Below are 6,746 nucleotides of genomic sequence, written 5' to 3'. Positions count from 1 at the left end.
GGGATTTAGAGTCTACAAAACCGCCAAGCTTTTGATGGGTGTCAGACAATGTCAATGTAGAGTGTATCTTAAAATCGTGAACAGACATGCCAGACTACAACAGAAGCCTCTAAAGCAGGCAAACAGAGCAAATAACAAATTACATGAGCAGAGGCCAGAAGTGCAAAATGTGCCTCTCTGTCCCCTTGATAAATGTGGTCAAAGATAGCAATGTGAATATATCATTCTGCAATATAATTCTCAGTAATAGAATAATGATAAAAGTCCAGTCAAACAGACACACACAAATACACTTTCAGGTAACAGAAATGTCTGTTTTCCTTAATTTTATTGTCTCGTGACCCCTCAGATTTAGCTTTGGACCTTGATGGATCTTGGTCCTGAAGTTGAGAAATACTGTAATATACAAACATCAGAAAACAGTGAAAATTGGTGCGATATGAGAATAGAATAGTACATGAATTCAAATGGGCCTAAGAGAAACATAATAAATATTGATAAGGAAAATAATTATAATTCACATTACAAATACGAAAGATGTCCTCACATTCACATGGACAAATATACTTTATTGTGATAGATTTAAGTGTATTTAAATGTCTTGGTTTGTGCAAAAAAAAAAAAAAAAAAAATAGATACACACATCATTAATATTAATATTGCACTAGTAGATGATGCGTACAGGAAAAGTACATTGCCTTTGTGTACTTATCCATAAATGAGTCTGCGTTGCTAGGTTGTTCAATAGCATCATAATATATTCATATATGTAATGATTGACTCGGAGGGCTAACTCTCGCGTCCCGTGTTATTACACAGCATTATTTGGGGTGGCGCGCCTGTCGCCCGTGTGTTTTGCTGGTCGGAGGCTTCTGCGAAGAGATGGCAAGAGAACCGTAGCAGACTGTGGGGCCTGCACGGTTGGGCATTTTACTGACAACCGTAACGTTAGACAACCGCAGACACACTGAGGGTAGACAGGAGCGGAGCAACGGACAAGGTAAAAACACAACTGCATATGTAACTCCAGCCTTTACGAACGACTTTCTCGTAATGTCAGACACGGTTTCTTGAAAAAGTCTTGTCTTCCACATCCAAGCAAACTGTTAGACTATGTTAGCTCGGTGATGGCGGATAACCAGCTAAGCTGCTAAGTAAATTGGTTAGCCGGCTAGCTGGGAGGATAATGGCTAACTTGGCCAAGTTTGTAACGTTAGCTTGCTAAACTAGCCGTGTCTGCTTTACTGTATGTTGTACAGCTGAAGATTGACCAAACGCATTGAGTGTTTGCATTGTGTGCTGATACGACCAACTGGCCAGCGAGCTAGATTTCGTAACGGTAGTTAGAAGTATAGTCAGCTAGCATACAGCTAGCTACTCAGAGAAATAACACGAAAATGGGGATTTTTTTTCTGGGGCTAGCTGGCTAGCTTATTGATAGCTACCGTATGCTCACGTTAGCTGACTTTAGCTTTCGTTGGAGACAAGTGCCAGAACATGTTTACATGATGATAGCCAGCCTTATTTGACAGATACTAAACGTATGTGATATGTCTGGTGCAAATATAAGCTAACCGAGCATTGAATCAGATAACAATCCTCGGGCCAATAGTTGCCTGTTACTTAAATTACTCTTACTCTGTCTGCTAACGTTAGCATGACAGTAGATCATCCAAAGTTAGCCAGTGATCATTAACCATATCAGAGTTTGTGTGTGACGGTCAGTGTTTGCCTTGACATAATCAACAAGGTCTTGTTAGCGTGATGTCGACTGTGTGAGCAGTCTTCTCTTTTATTGCTCAATAATTAATTCAAAACATTGGTTACCTCTAACTTTTTTAAGGTGTTGACAGTTGTTGTTTATAATGTGTTTCTTCGGTCATGCACAATAGAGCACGGGCTCGTGACGTGAACAACGCAAGGATTTACTCACTGATATGAGACGCAGGTAAACACAGGCCTGAGATGAGGCACACTATTATTTAATACAGCATTGCTACATGTCAGTAGCACAACTTCTGTAAATACTGGACAAGAACAGTGTAACACCTCTACAGTAACAGTCCCTAAATAGCAAAGACAGATCATTTTGAGCACAATGCGTTACAGGGCTAAGGTGTCTAACTCAGCTAACACCTAATGGGAATCTCTGTTAGGTTAGGCCTGGTCATCTTCCATTCCCCCTTCTGCGGATAGGAATGGGTTCAGAGAGAATTGATGGCTGATAAGGTTTTCTTGACAACTGGTATTGTAGTTCAGGGCCATTGGTGTGTGTGTGTCCTGGTGTTTCTCAAGTATGAACAGTGGTTTGGCAGCTCAGCCTGTCACATACTGTATATATTAATGCCACACTGGGAGGGAATTACTTACAGGAAGCTGTCACTTGAGCAGCAACTTTTTCTGGCTGTCTTTGAAATATACTTGTTTGTGTATCTCTCTCTGACGATCTCGCTCTCGCTCTCTCTCACACACATACATACGCACTCATACGCACTCATAGACATTGACCTTTGGAAAGCAAGAAGGCAGCTGCCGGGGAAAGTGGGAGTTGTAGCCTGCCGCCGCTGTGTGACTCTCGTGTGTCATGCCAACATGAAGAAAAGCTATGAGAATTTAACAGCCCCTGATTGTTGTTGAGAATGAGGTTAAACACTGTGATTCACTTAACAGCCTTTTACTGTATGCAGGGAAATCTGATGGAGAGCCGTCTTGTCACTAGGCTAAGCTACGTAATTATCACACAACTATTTAGGGGTAGCTGATGGGCAGTAGACTGCTGCAGTGAATGGTACAACTTCTACATGGACTGATCAAAACCGTATTGGTAAAACTGTAGCTTCTCCTGCCTCTTGTTGTCCTGAAATGTAATTCTAAATACATTTAAGGGTTGGGTTTATTTTGATCCAAACAAAAGACTGGTTTGTTTCATGTATGTGTTGTGACTTAAAGGGTAGTCATGGCAAAGATGAAAATGTAGTCATAATCTAATCAAAACCATGTTGATGAAAAGTCAGGTGATGTGTTATAGTCAAATAAAACGGCATTGCACCTCAAGTAGATGGAGACTCCTTTGTCTTGTAAGACAACCAAAAAAAAAAACGAACACCCCATCTGAAATGGGTGCAGGAGCTCGAATGTGCATCCAAGCTGGTCTGTAAATCGTTCTGTGTGTGAGATCAGAGAACCTTAATACCCCTCTTATGAGTGCAGGTTCTAAGGTCTGACAACAAATTCCCTAAAGAAGCTATGACATGTATGTAGACACACAGCTCAAAATATAAAGTGCTAGCAGTAAGCAGGATTCTAGCTGTTTTGTAAGCAAATCCACCCATGCACCAACCGGGCTGGCTGTTTTTTGTCTTTCTTCCTGGCCAGTACATAACAGTAAAAGTGTTTTCTAACCTTAGTGTAATGATCCTATGTGTTCAATGCTATTTCAGGCCATATATGTGATGTGGCCAAGAGCTGGTGAGCAGATGTTCACTTAAAGACAAAACAGCTTCTTGCTGTGTTTTCTTTCTGGAGCCTACCAAGGCTGTATAAGGCAGTGCATTTCAAATTGTATTCTCTATATCACTTAAGGGATGCTATCTTTTGCAGGGACTTGTTGAGTATGACTAATGTGCTGACAGTGGTTAAATGTGTAGAACTCTTTCATACATCTATTTTCCATCTCTTTACACTACTGGATGTCTTCACATGGCATTAAAGAGGAGGACATTGAGGGGCCATCCACATGGAAACGCTTTTGTGTGTAAATGCACATGTTTTGCATCGCTTTGGCCGATTGTCCAAATGGGGGGAATCGTTTTGGTACGTGTCGGCATGGCCTGAGTTTACGCTCGCGTCCATCTGGCCAGCATTTTCAGACAAACACACAGTAACACTTGAAATACCTGGTGTTCTGGTGGGGTTTTTGTAGTAAGCTGGTAGTTTAAAAAATAATCAAGATTGTATTAAATAATGTAACTCTAAAAGTTCTTTCTAGTTTTACAACATTTATTTTCTGGCATAAGGCTCTCTATTAGATTATGGCTCAGAGTCTGCTAATACAGAGTTCACAGTCATGCCTAAGGCAAATTCCACAACTTCAATAGAGATGCCTCAAGCTGGTCTGATAGATTGATATTTACTAAAAAGAACTTTATTCATAAATTGCTGTAGGACACTTAAGAAAACCATTAAAGGAGAGCTGTGATACAGGGTGTTTTTCTTTAAGCAAAGCTACTCATAAAAATATTGACTTCAATTGATCTTAATGTGTTAAAGTGTTGAGGTCTTAGCTTTTACAGTGTGTAAGAGGATATTGGTTTTGGCATAGATCACGATCAAAGGGGGGAAAACTTGATAAGGAGATCCCTAAAGCACACCTGGTTTGTATCTTGATTTTTAGAATACACTCAAGCACCCACAGGAAATCCACACTGTCACAGGCAGAGCTTAAAAATGTCATATAGAAAGTGCTCGGGCCAGGAATTGATTAGGTCCTTCTTGTTTGAAGACATGCTGCTAATCTCTTCGCTGTGTTATTCCCTGCTCAACACTTTAAGACTTCCTTGAATAGAAACAATGCTACATTTTATGAAAAAGTGCACTGGTGGGGGTTGTTTACTGTAGGTTATTTTCAAACAAATGAGAGGCCCTAACATGCCACATTGTGCAAATGATGGACGTGTTTTAGACTGTCTCCAGTCACCACTGACATACATCTCCATTTGGGCTTAAAAGAATCTTCGTATCTGTACCATGTACCTGTTACGTAATCTTGGCGTTGTAAGCTTGAAACAACCTACCAAGGGCCTGTCAATCATTCTTACATGCAACTATTATCTGTAATGTTTATTGATCACCCACAGTGATCAATAAGGTATTTCTGATTCTAAATAACCATTAGTCATAAATCATATGGATTACGTTTACGATTTTACTAGTGTCTTGTGTCCTCTTTGCTCAAGTTTTGGCTCAGTTTTTAAGCAGTTTTTATTTCAACTACCACATACATAGAGTAATATGTCACACCTCCAATAACCACATTTTTAAAACACATTTAACCCTAACCCACTGCACGTGGTAACTTCCTTCACATTCCTTAGATAGGATGCAATTCTCATTAAAATGCTGCTGAGTGACTTTAGTTCATTTTAGCTCCGGGATTATTCTCATCCATTTAAATTAGGTATTTAAACAGTGATTGAGATGTTTCTCAACAGAAAATGAATGAGCAATAGTTTTTGTAAATGACAAATCATGTTTGTTGTTTCATATAAAAGCTCTGTAGTGTGTAACAAATTAGCATAATACCTGTTGACCAGTGTGTCAGTCAGTCCATATAAGCAGTTCCAGGGGGATTTGAGGCCAGTCTGTTGCCATGCCAATAGGTGTTTTCATTTACCCTTGAGAGTGATGTTTGAAAATGACTGATGTGATGACTGCTGGACCATGTCCAATCCCTGTCATTTATCCCACAGTTTTTTTTTTTTACTGTTCTAGCTGCCACCTGCCAACTCTGTATGGAGGGCTGTTAAGCAGTCAGCCTCTTCCTTATAGTCAGGATCTGTTGTTTTGCTCAGTGATTGATTTCCTTGCTGTGCCTCATTTTGTCTCCCAATAGGATATGGAGATTAGCAACATAGTTGGCATGTTAAATCAACCAAGTTTCAACATTTGTTTTATATTAAGCTTAATATTGTCCCCTCTGTAGCTTTTTGTCTAAAAGGATAAGGGATGTGTGACATGTTCTGCTTTTATTCTGCTTTTTATTTTATTATTTGGTGTAAAGTAAACTTAAAAACTAGAAAAAGTTTATTTTTACTAGAGGTTTCTCACATTCAAATTAACTGATGGGTTCAAAAAATAAGGTAAACTAACTCAGGCACAGAGCTTTTACTTTAAAATGGCTAGCAGATCACCAATGGACTCACTTGGTCTGAAGCTTTTGAGAGTAGCAAAATAGTAGACTTAGCTTTGCCTGGCAACGTGCTGCTGACTCTGATCATTTTTCTCACCATCTGCCCTGTAGCACACTGATCAGTTAATTCTAGCACGCACTATCCCTGTCTTCTTAATTGGGTTCATCCTAAGCTGCTTAAAAGCTGCCGGCTCCATCTTGGCGTCTGTGTTGGACGATGAACTAGCCTTTGTGTCAACGTGGTGCTGTAGTCATTTAATCATATCAAAAAGCACTTGGTCCTTACGTTGGTACATAATCAGGAAACAGTGGGTGTAGTGACTTCTTGAGCTAAGACAATTAACGGGCATGTTTTGTCTCCTGTTTGTGATTTTTGCCCTTTTGGTTGCTGTGGAGAAGGCTGGCTTGGCCAATGTTCCTGAGATCATTTGTTATTTCACAAATTCACATGCAACTTATTGACTTCCTACAAATTGTATGCATACTTGTGTGACATGTACAGTATGAAGGGTTTTGCTGTATTAGTTACATTCAGTAAGGATTAATGAAAGTTAACATTTTGTGAAACTTTTCTATAGTCTCATTTATTTTTGTTTTCTGATTTTTCCTTAATCAATGACAACAAGTTTGTATTGGCTGAACTGATTTTAGGCTTTTAGGTTTTTGAAGTGAGAAAATAAATATTGAATCTTTAATATAAAATTTGAAGACTATTGCATGTTATTAAATATTGATCATGTAGATTAAAGAGATGCCAGATAAATTATGATTTAAGAAATTGCAGTCTTAAGGCGGAACAAGATCTTTATTTCATATTTCCACCTGTGTACTTATATGT

General features: G+C 39.2%; 1 protein-coding gene across 1 annotated transcript in view; it reads left to right on the top strand.

Annotated features, from left to right (window-relative positions):
• The first annotated feature begins 683 nt into the window (after positions 1-683).
• The window catches only part of wwp1 (WW domain containing E3 ubiquitin protein ligase 1), a 30,808-nt gene continuing 24,745 nt past the window's right edge, over positions 684-6,746 (top strand). The window contains exon 1 of the mRNA XM_030397756.1: positions 684-1,000. The gene's annotated coding sequence lies outside the window, so the exon portion shown is untranslated. The remainder of the gene's footprint in view (positions 1,001-6,746) is intronic.

The sequence above is a fragment of the Sparus aurata genome, chromosome 19 (genome assembly GCF_900880675.1).
Source record: "Sparus aurata chromosome 19, fSpaAur1.1, whole genome shotgun sequence".
Classification (NCBI taxonomy): Eukaryota; Metazoa; Chordata; class Actinopteri; order Spariformes; family Sparidae; genus Sparus; species Sparus aurata.
The sequence above is the reverse complement of the archived record's forward strand: the minus strand, read 5'-3'. Positions and strand labels throughout refer to the sequence as shown.